The following is a 12,500-nucleotide window of genomic DNA, read 5'->3' on the forward strand; positions in this document are numbered from 1 at the left end:
TCTGAAGTGGCAGTAAAACTAGTTCCCTCTTCATTTAATCCTATTAAATTCCACCATTATTTTCTACTTCAACAGAAAATTATGATAGTTATTGTGTTTTAGTTTTTTTTTTTTTTGGTTTTGTCTAGAACATCTTGGTGAATCTTACGAGTCTTATCATTTTATTTCTGGAACTTTTTTTCTTGTTCCTATTGATTAAGAGCCATCACCTCACATTTCCGAACAAGTAAACACATGTACATACAAAGTCCCATTTGTGTGTGTGTGTGTAAATATATAGATATGTGCATATATATATATATATATATATATATATACACATACACCTACATACATTAACACACTCAAATTCTTATGCACAAAACAAGATGCCTGCATATGTAAATCAACAGAATACTCGCATACACACGCGTATGTGTGTGTGTGTGTGTGTGTGTGTGTGCATGCACATAAATATAGCTGCCAATCTGTCAATTAGATGAAGACCTTTTTTTGGAACTATAATGGAACTCTAAATTGTATATATACTCGTATATATATATATACACACATACTTAGATGAGTTTCAGCCAGCATTCGCCCAGGCCATGACTAACTTAATAGCACCACTTGGAAAAGACATTTAATAACATTTCATATTACAGTCATTCTTTGAGTACTTATTATGCGGCGATGTACCAGGGTGTAGATGTGTTGTGTGGAAGTTGTTGGAGATATTCATCCAGGAACTCTTTATAGTTTAATATTTTCACATCACACATAATCACATCATGTGACCAACCAGACTGAGATGTTGTTACACATCACTGGTCACAATGCACTTTTGCATTGTTTTAGCTGTCAAACGACGCCGACACACTGGCCAGGCAAGCAGGCCAACACTCATCACTGATCAAAAGTGGGACTGGAGCAATGTGAAATAAAGTGCTTTTGCTCAGGAACACGTTGTGCCATCCGGTCTATGAATCGAATCCATAATCTGGCAATTGTGAGTGCAACATCCTAACTACTAGGCCATGCACCTTCACAATATTTCCATATACCAACAATATATATATGTGTATTTAAACACACACACATCAATAGGCAAGTACAATCCTGGGATCCATGTGTATGAAGCTAAGAAGCTTCAAGCAACAGGCAGCTAGCATAGAGAACAAAAAATGAACAGTATAAAATAAAATACATTTATTAATATCATAAGTTACACACTTCTTCCTCCACTGAAGTTAAAAGGAATTTCAATAAGCTGATTGTTTCCATACAACTCATGGTTTAGTGAAGAATGCTGTTAAAATTGTGAATAAAAATCTTGAAAATATAAGGATTGGAACAGGTAGAATACCAGCTTACAATTGTTTTATAACGAGTTGAAGTTCGTTACATAAGAATTAACAAACATGCCGTGAAATAAGAAAAAGATACAAAAAGATCCGATTAGTGAAACAGCCTGCTTGTGAAATTAACAGGCAAGTGGCTGAGTACTCCACAGACACATGTACCCTTAACATAGTTCCCAGAGAAATTCAGTATGACGCAAAATATGACAAATATGGCCCTTTGAAATACACGTACAACTCATTTTTGCCAGCTGAGTGGACTGGAGTAACATAAAATAAAGAGTCTTGCCCAAGAGACATAATATGCTGCCAGGAATTGAACTCATGAGCTTACAATTGTGGGCTGAATATCTTAACCATTAAGCCATGTTCTTTCACTATACAAAAATGCAAAAAGCTGTAACAGATGTTACTGTGTTTAATGTATGGGTGACGAGAAACTATGGAAGCCTATAGGAGACAAAATTCACTCCAATAGTCTAGATAAGCAACTGCTGTCACCCACTGCAATCCCAACTAAACAAATAATTTTCTTCTAATTCGTGAGCATTGCCACAATAGTTATAATAATAATAATAATAATAATAATCCTTTCTAGACACAATTATGGGGTGGGGGACTAGTTGATTACATCAACTCCGGTGCTTAATTTATTAACCCTGAAGGGATGAAAGGCAAAGTTGACCTTTGTGGAATTTGAACTTAGAATGTAAAGACAGACGAATTGCTGCCAAGCATTTCAACCAGTGTGCCAATGATTCTGTTGGTTTGCCACCTTATTACCACCACCACCACTACCACCACTACTACTGCTATTACTACTGATGATGATGATGGTGATAATAATGGTTATAAATTTTGGCACAAGGCCAGCAATTTCAGGGCTGGGGTAAGTTGATTACATTGACCCTCTGTGATGACCTAGTAGTTATTTTACTGACCCTGAAAGGAGGAAAGGCAGTCACTTGGTGGATTTGAGCTCAGAATGTAAAGCTTGATGAGACGCTGCTAAGCATTTTGCTGGAGTGCTAACGATTCTGCCAGCTCACCACCTTAATAATAACGATTCAGATGATTCTGTCAAACGCTTGTTTATCCATATTGTTTTCAATTAATCACACATTATCTCATAGCTTCAAGATTTCAATGATGTGATTATTTATTTTTAGAATGGCATTGTAGGCTAAGTGTGAGAGGCCAGATCTACCCAGTTTGAACATTTGGGCCCGACAGGTCTGCTGGGTTGATTGCTAATACTGGCCCTCTGTTAGTTATGACGACAAGGGTCCCAGTTAATCTGATCAACCAAACGACCTGCTTGTGAAATTAAAGAGCAATGGCTGAGCACTCCACAGGCACGTGTACCCTTAACGTAGTTCTCAGGGAGATTCAGCAGGACACGGAGTGTAACAGGGCTGTGGCCCCCTTTGTATTACAGGTACTACGCATTTTTGCCAGCTGAGTGAACTGGAGTAATGTGGAATAACTGGCCCTCCATCAGTTATGACAATGAGGGTTCCAGTTGAGGGTTCTGATCAACAGAACAGCCTGCTTGTGAAATGCAAGTGGCTGAGTACTCCACAGACATGCATACCCTTAATGTAGTCCTCAGGGAGATTGAGTGTCACACAATGGGATAAGGCTGTCCCTTTGAAATACAGGCACAACTCAATTTTAGATTAACATGAAATGATGTGCCTTGCTCAAGGACACACTGTGCCACCAAGTATCATGAACTGAACACCCTAACCACTGGGCTAAACTCTTATTGCAACATTTGAGGAAGGTTTAGCTATTCCTTCTGGCAGGTCAAACAATCCTGTTCATTGGCTCATTGATTGGCTGTGAAGAGTTTATAATTGACCTTCAGAATCTTCAACTTCATCAAAGAAGAAATTCCTTTGTCTTCCATTCTTATTGATGGTCTTCTGACCAACACTTGACCCTGTTGAAGTAGTTTGAGAATCATCAGCAACATTGCAAATTACCTAATGTTGGTCAGTTAATTAACTGATGTTATTTAAATATTTTTATTGCTATAATTACTGCTGTCGTTAAGGCAAAATCGTTAGCACTCCGGGCAAAATGCTTAGTGGTATTTTGTCTGTTTTTATGTTCTGAGTTCAAATTCCACAAAGGTTGATTTTGCCTTTCATCCTTTCAGGGTCGATAAACAAAGTACCAGTGAAGTACTGGGGTTGATGTAATTGACTATCCCCCTCCCCCAAAATTTCAGGCCTTGTGCATTTAGTAAAGATTATTACTGCTGTTGTTGTCATTGTTCTTGTTAATGCTTTTGTTGTTGTTGTTGCTGCTGCTGCTTCTGCTGTTGTTATTGGTTACTGTGGTTGCTGGTTGTTGTTGCTGCTGCAGTAGTTGTTGTTGTTCACTCCCAGGTCGACCCTGATCAAGTAAACATATGACCAAAGACATTCCAGCCATGACCAACCCATCTTTTTCCCAAACATTGCATATCCCAGATCACACACACTATTCAATGTGCCCTTCTCTTTTAAGATGACAGACAGCATGGGACATAAGAGGGATTTGGCAGCTATTTTTAGCAGGTCGAGTAACTGTATCATTAAAAAAAAAAAATGGTACTCTGTTGGCTACAACAACAAAATTTCCAATTGATCAGCTTGCTCATGAAACTGACATTCAAGTAGCTGAGTTCTCCACAAACATGCATAACCTTATTGAAGTCCTCAGGGAGATTCAGTGTGACACAGAATATCACTAGGCTGGCCCTTTGAATTACTGGTACAACACATTTATGTTGGCTGAGTGGACTGGAGCAACATGAAATAAAGCATCTGGCTCAAGGACACAATGTGCTGCCTGGAATCGAACTCACAACCTTACAATCATGAGCCAAATACCCTAACCACTAGGCCACAAAGCAACCATATAAAGGCTCCTTCACTAGCTGCAGTAATCAATCTCCATATATGGCTGTCCAGCTGATCAAATGACTGAGCAACCTACTCATGAAATTAGCATGCCCGAGTATTCCACAAGCTTATGGTACCCATAACCCTTTTGACTTCTTTGGCATGGTTTCTACAGCTGGATGCCCTTCAGTTCTACGATACAAACCTCCTATTTTAAAGTGAAACCTTTCATCAAAGTTTCATGTTAATTTGTTCCAAACACCAGTTTATTAACGACAAACTTATATTATTATATTGTTCATTGTTTCCAAATTAATTTAAACAAAATAATATATTTCAACAGAAATATGGTAATAAAATGGTTCAAGTAATTTAAATTAAAACTTTCCAACAAAATTTCAGGCTAATTTATATTCCAAACACCAGCTTAATTATGACAAAGTTATTTCAATAAATTTATTGTTTTCAGAATTATTTAAAACAAAGGAACTGTATTTCAACAGAAATACAGTAGCAAAAGTACTAAATGAAAACCGTTAATCAAAATTTCATGGTAATTAATGTTCCAAAAACCATCTTAATAATGACCAAGTTATTTCGATAAATTCATCATTATTTTCAAAATTAATTAAAACAGTGGCACTGAATTTCAACAGAAATATGGCAACGAAAGACTTAAAGTAATTTACAAGTAGACTCAGCATGACACAAGTTTGAAAAAGCTGAATCTTTGAATGACAAGTACAGTTCATGTGATAGGCTTCCACACAGTCTCCATTGACCCAAATTCACTGAGAAGCCTTGAGTCACTGCCCAAGCTATGACAAATGCATTGTCGGGGTTAGATTAGTTAGATTCCTAGCTAGAATGAGCTTGATTAAGAAGTTTGGGAGAAATAGAAGAATAGTAATTATTTATATCAAATTGTATGAAAGAAGAGTTTTTGTTGTTTAATAAATATATATATTGTACAAAAGATCGTGGGTTAGGCCAAAACCTTCCTCTTTATAAATGTCCTGAAAATTCCACATGGCCTTGACTTTGTTGTCTCATTGTATTTAACACACAGAGAGAGGTTGGAGACAAGAGTTCTCTATATAGAATATACTTTGAAGTGCTCAAGAGATTTGAACTTGAGCCGGTAGATGAGTAAATGTAATGAGAAGCAAGTTAGGCAATTCGATTTACACTGGATATTTAAATACATTTAATAGAAAAAATAGACATGTGTATGGATATAAAATATTCCGACTTACACAGAATATAAATGATATCAGGAGCTAAATGGATAGAGTTTTACAATAATGGATCCAAGGAACTATCATTATTCCGGACCAACAAGCCCCCAGAAACAGCTGTTAGACTTGTAAAACTATACCCATTTAACTCTTGATATCATCTATATTCTGTACGTTGGACTATTTTATATCTGTACTCATGTCTATTTTTTCTATTAAATACATTTAATATTCTGTGTAAACTGACTTGCCTAATTTACACACACAAAGTTAATAAAAACAGCTGTTTGCAACATTATACCATAAAGGAAAATTATAGTCAACTATACTTGACTAAGGGTGTGGATAACATCTACATTGCTAGAAATAGGAGCTAAAATGCTCCAATGCTGTTACAAAGCATATGACATGTACTCTGATAGGAACTGCAATCACCTTCAACACGAAACTAAGAATTCCTTTGACTGACCGGCCAGTTTCAGCAATTTGTGTTGCCATCTTCAGCCAGCTCTTCCACTGATTCTGAGCTAGCTCGCCTATCAGAGTATGTATATTCACCATAAAAATCTATGGATGATTTAGCAGATCATTAATGTGTATACAAAAAATTAATAAAAACATCTGTTTGCAACATTATACCGTAAAGGAATATTAGAGTTGTCAACTAAATTTGACTAAGGGTGTGACTAACACCTACATGTGTGGGTGTGTATATACATACATAGATTCTTTTATTCATTTATATGTTTCAATCATTTGACCATGGCCATGCTGGAGGGTTTTTTAGTCAAAGAAGCTGACCCCAGGACTTATTCTTTGTAAGCCTAGTACTTATTCTATCAGTCTCTTTTGCTGAACCGCTAAGTTACAGGAACATGAACACACCAACATTGGTTGTCAAGTAATGGTGAGGGGACAAACACACACACACACACACATGTATATATATTTGGTCAGCCTGAGACACTTGCCCAAGGTGGCATGCAGTGGGACTGAACCTGGATCTCCATGACTGGAAGCAAGTTTCTTACCACACAGACATGCCTGCACCTGTGTCTATACTGACACATGATTTTTAAATGTACATGATTAAGGGCACACTAAGAAACAAACACACACAGACACTCAAGTATTAACATTCTTAAGGACATATCGACACATACATGGATATGCACTAACACACACATGCATACATACATGAACACACATGCACACATACACACATATGTATATATATATATATATATATATATACATGCATATATATAAATAGACACACTCACACATACACAAGCACTTTCACACACAAGTACACCCACACACATAAATATGTAGACAGATGACATGTGATATAGTTTGTGTTATGCATTATGTTGTCATGGAAACAACAATAACTGATATAACATGTTCACCTTGGTCTTGACAGGAAGAAGAGGTGTGGTGGGTAGATGGATAGGGAGGGTGAGGGAGGGGGTAGAGACAGACAGACAGGTAGATAGATGGATAGATAGATAGATAGGGGGACCGGATAGAAAGATAGATAGATTTAGAAAAACACATAGAAAAGTATATAGATAAATAGAGAAAAGGAGTGAGCAAAAGAGAGAGATAACCAGGTAAAATGACAGGTAGCTAAATAAGTAGATAGGGGTATATGTAAGTAATTAGATTGGTAAATACACAAGTGTAGAGAGAGATCGAAATCGATCAATGGAAATTGCAGCTGAGTTACCAGTGCCGGTGGCATGTAAGAGAACCATCCGAACGTGGCCGTTGCCAGCGCCGCCCCGACTAGACTCGTGCCGGTGGCATGTAAAAAGCACCATCCATTCGTGGCCGTTGCCAGCGCCACCCCGACTGGCCTCGTGCCGGTGGCACGTAAAAAGCACCATCCGTTTGTGGCTGTTGCCAGCCTCGCCTGGCCCCCGTGCCGGTGGCACATAAAAAGCACCATCCGATCATGGCCGTTTGCCAGACGAGTCTGGCATCTGTGCCGGTGGCACGTAAAAAGCACCATCCGTTTGTGGCTGTTGCCAGCCTCGCCTGGCCCCCGTGCCGGTGGCACATAAAAAGCACCATCCGATCATGGCCGTTTGCCAGACGAGTCTGGCACCTGTGCCGGTGGCACGTAAAAAGCACCATCCATTTGTGACTGTTGCCAGCCTCGCCTGGCCCCCGTGCCGGTGGCACATAAAAAGCACCATCCGATCATGGCTGTTTGCCAGACGAGTCTGGCACCTGTGCCGGTGGCACGTAAAAAGCACCATCCGTTTGTGGCTGTTGCCAGCCTCGCCTGGCCCCCGTGCCGGTGGCACATAAAAAGCACCATCCGATCATGGCCGTTTGCCAGACGAGTCTGGCACGTAAAAAGCACCCACTACACTCATAGAGTCATGGAGTGGTTGGCGTTAGGAAGGGCATCCAGCCGTAGAAACATTGCCAGATCAAACTGGGCCTGGTGCAGCCTTCTGGCTTCCCAGACCCCCAGTTGAACCGTCCAACCCATGCTAGCATGGAAAGCGGACGCTAAACGATGATGATAGAAAGACAGATAGATAGATGAATAAAGAAATTGTAACTGCTTGAAAGAGAGAAGGTAAAGTTGTTTCCAGAATATCAAGGCCACCATCTCAAAATTTACCACTCCTGACACCACATATACAACCTCACCACCAACTCTATCTTGACCACCACCATCGCCGCTACCACCACTGCCACTACTACTACCAGCAAGTGTAGTAGTAGTAGCAGCAGCAGCAGTGGTGGTGGTGGTAGTAATAATAGTCAGTAACACCACGACAGCACCAGTACCAGCCCCTGCGCTGGCAGCATAACATGTTGCTGGAGGCAAGTTTAACAATTACTTTTAAGGGAGATAAATGTGTACATGTGATTGTTTCAGGGCAGATGTGTGTGTATGAGTGTGCATTAGTGTGTGTGAGTATAAAATATGTGTTAGTGTACATCTGAGGATGTGTATACGTATAAGGGTAAGTATAGGGAATAAGGAACGTGTGTAGTATGTACACAAATTTATTGACTTATCTTAACTTTCTCCTTCTTGCTGTATATATATATATATATATATATAGCAAGGTTAGCACAGCAGGACGGCCTGCTGAGCTAACCTTGGATCGTAGGGCAACCTGCTGTGCTTGAGGAGACCTATTGAGTCAAGTACATCAATATCAAAATAAAAATCAAATGGTTTGTAGCTGTGATACCCGTGCCGGTGGCACGTTGGGCCTCACAGAGGAAATGACAAAAGACCGAGACTTCTGAGATATGCTGTGACTGCAAAGACCTGACAAATGAAGTGAGTTCATGGCTCGCAGGACGGCCTGCTGAGCTAACCTTGGATTGTAGGGTGACCTGCTGTGCTTGAGGAGACTTATTGAGTCAAGTATGTCAACATCAAAATAAAAGTCAAATGGAAATTGTAGTTATGATACCCGTGCCAGTGGCACATGAAAAAAAACACCTATGACCTCTTCAGCGACACTTTTCATTTTCATGTGTGCTCTTGCTCCACTTCATTCTGTTCTTCTAAGATGTGTATCCTTATGTGCACATGTGGTTGCATCTGTGTTTGTGGGTGTATCACTGGTCTTAGCAGCAGTATGACCTTCTTCTCAGCCCCATCTTCTCAACCCATTGTGCTGCTGCTGTCCTAAGACACGAAACTTTGGTACAGTTCTTGTATCTCTCTGTGTTTGTGCGTTCACCCACAGTGTTGCCATCATGGTAGTTGTTGTTATTGGCATCGCTGTCACTGCTGCTGTTGCTGTTATTTGTGTTGTTGATATTGTTGCAACCATCCACGAAATTTCTTGTGTGTGTGAATGGATTTGCTTCATATGTTGTTTGTTTCCATTTACTTATTTACTATTTATATTATATCTATTTCTTATATTTATCACAGGTATGTGACAAATATATTTATTTATCCATTTATATATTAATTTATTTGTTATTTCTATTTTTATATATTTATCTATATTTCTTATATGTATCACAGGTAAGTGCATATATGTCTATTGTGTGTGTGTGTCCTTGAGTAAGACACTTTATTTCATGTTGCACCAGTCTACCCTCAACATACTTCTCAAGGAGATTCAGCATGATACAGAATGTGACAAGGCCTGGCCCTCTTTGAATTACAGGTACAGCTCATTGTTGCCAGCTGAGTGGACTGGAGCAACATGAAATAAAGTGTCTTGCTCAAGAAGACAACTCATTGCCAAATATTGAACTCATGACCTTACGATGAAGAGCCAAATGCCCTTTACCCATTAAGCCACGTGCTCTCATTCAGAATGCGTTACAAGCTTACACAAAGTGCTTTTAAGGACATCATTTTTATCATTTTTGCTATGTTGGGTGGTGTCTTCTTGACGACAGCAAACCATCCATCATCGCAGGCCTTTGTCATCTCTTCTTTCAGGATCTGCCTTCTCTACTTCATCCCATGTCTTCCTGGTCCTCCATCTTCCTCAAGCTCCATCCTCTTTAAGTGACTGATGCTGCTTCATGTAGCCATCCTCAGCCAGATGCATCACATGACCCAAACCAGTACCAACCATCTTCTCTCTTGCGCACCACATCGGACTCCCCTTACACCTGATTTCTCTCAATAGCTTATCACTTTGACATTCAGACACACTGATATGGCACATGTCCACAGCTGTCTACGTATGCATGCATGCATATGTGTATGCATGCATGCATGGGTGTACGTATGCATGCATGTGTATATGTATGCATGTATCTATCTATCTATCAATTTGTTTATCACTTTATTTATCAATTTATCTATCACTCACTCACTCAGTCAACCTATGTATGTATGTATCTATCTATCTATCTATTTATCTATCTGAGAGCAGAGAGAGAGAAGTAGATAGACATTGTTAGAAAGATCAGTAGATAGATATATGTATGTGCTTGTGTGTGTGTGTGTGTGTCTGTACTTGTGTACGTATTTTAAACGTGCATATTATAACATGGATTTGTCCCACCTGTGTGTGTTTGTGGTTATGGAGGTGTGAGATTGTGTGATGTCAATAAACCTTAGTTTAAAGATGTTATGATATCAATCAGGCTCTCCCTCTCTTTCTCTCCCTCTCTTTCTGATTTTCTTTTCTAGCTTCTTCAGATAGCCTAAAGCACAAAGTTTCACAGTGTGTTGGTGGTGGCGGCATTTTTATTGTTGTTGGTGATGGTGATAGTTGTATCAGTGTTAATTTTCTTGGTCACCATTGGAGTGTCAATGGTAGTGGTGGTAGTGGTTGTAGCAGTAGTTATGTTAGTGGTGGTGATTGTGGTGGTGGTAGTGGTGATTGAGAAGTTACTGTGGAGAGAGAGAGACAGACAGACAGACAGAAAGAGAAGTGGAGAGAGCCAGGGGTGGAGATAGGTAGTGGTAGGTTAAGTGAATTGAGGGCAATCAATGTCCGTTGTCAGATCGGAAAGAAGATAGCTAAAGTTGGTCGATTATTGGGAGAATGGAGGGGAGTGCAATGGGTGGGGGTTGGTGGATGAGAGTAGCATCCATTGATGGAAAAGAAGAAGAGAGAGAGGGAGGGAGTAAGGTAGAGGGAGAGTAAAGATGAAGGAAGAGAAAGGAGAAGGTGAAAAGGAAAGGAAGAAGACAATGGGAAGGAAAGGAAAGAGGAGATGTGTGTGTGTGTCTGTACTGATATACACACACACAAAAACATGTATATATATATATATATATATATATATATTTATACACACAAATATATATACACTGTATTAATAAAGCTGCAAAGACAGGAATGTGAAACTCTGAGCAACAGTTTTTGTGATGTCTTTTGCGGCTTTATTAATAAAGCAAATTACTCTACCTCTGGAATTCGAGTACTATTTTTTCCACCTTATTTCACATTTATGTGCTTACTATGGTATGTATGTGTGAGTGTGTGTGTATGTACATACGTTCGTACATAGGTAGCTAGGTAGGTAGGCAAGCAGACAGATACTCTTTCTTGCATTTCCCACTCTCCCATCCGGCACCTTAGATAGATAGACAGCTAGATAAAAAGATAGATAAGTAGATAGATTGATAGATATTATATGTAGTTACATTGATAGAGAGAGAGAAAGAAAGAAAGAGGGAGAGAGATGAAGAAAGAATAAGTGGGGAGGAAAATAAAGGGAGAAAGGAAGATAAAAGAGAGCAAAGAGGAATGAAGTTAAAGGAGAAAAGAGTGCAAGGAAAAAATGAAAGAATATGAAGAGGGAGACGGCAAGGGAGAGCAACTAGCATTAAGAAAGGGGCCACCATAATGAAACTGAAATCTTCAGATCCTGAGGGTATTGTTGTTATCTCTCTATCTTAAATCCCCTCTTTCCATCTCTCCCATTCATGCAAATACATACATACATACATACACACACACACACACACACACACCACACACATATATATATATATATATATATATATATATATATATATATACCTGCATCTATACATATATATATATATCATTATATATATAAACACATAATTTACAAACATATACATATGTATATGTATATATATGTATGTGTGCATATATGTATGTATACATATACATATATATGTATATATATACATATATATGTATACACACACACACACATACAGACACATACAAATATACATAAACACCCAGGGCACAATTTTTGTCCAACCCATGCTAACATGGAAAGCGGATGTTAAACGATGATGATGATGACATACATACTAATACACACACAAACATACGTTCACATGCATACACATACTTGCATATGCACACACATACTTGCATATGTATGCATACATATTTACACTCATATACACAAACACAACTGCTGATTCTGATACGTGTGTGTGTGTGTGTGTGTGTGTGCACCTCTGTGCATATGCTAACAAACACATGCAATCACAGAGAAATACATATAAAAATGTTGACACATGAAAGTATATACAGCCATATATACTTGGAGCAATATACACATGTATGCACACACAGAGA

The 12,500-nt window shown here is 38.9% G+C and overlaps 2 long non-coding RNA genes across 2 annotated transcripts in view; one reads left to right on the plus strand and one right to left on the minus strand.

Moving 5' to 3' along the window:
• LOC118768361 overlaps window positions 1-12,500 on the minus strand; it is a 109,774-nt gene that overhangs the window by 58,859 nt on the left and 38,415 nt on the right. The gene's annotated exons all lie outside the window — the stretch shown is intronic.
• The window catches only part of LOC118768363, a 15,167-nt gene continuing 7,433 nt past the window's right edge, over window positions 4,767-12,500 (plus strand). The window contains exons 1-2 of the long non-coding RNA XR_005004185.1: window positions 4,767-4,870; window positions 8,066-8,068. This is a non-coding gene — a long non-coding RNA (uncharacterized LOC118768363). The remainder of the gene's footprint in view (window positions 4,871-8,065; window positions 8,069-12,500) is intronic.

Source organism: Octopus sinensis, linkage group LG28 (genome assembly GCF_006345805.1).
Source record: "Octopus sinensis linkage group LG28, ASM634580v1, whole genome shotgun sequence".
Taxonomy (NCBI): Eukaryota; Metazoa; Mollusca; class Cephalopoda; order Octopoda; family Octopodidae; genus Octopus; species Octopus sinensis.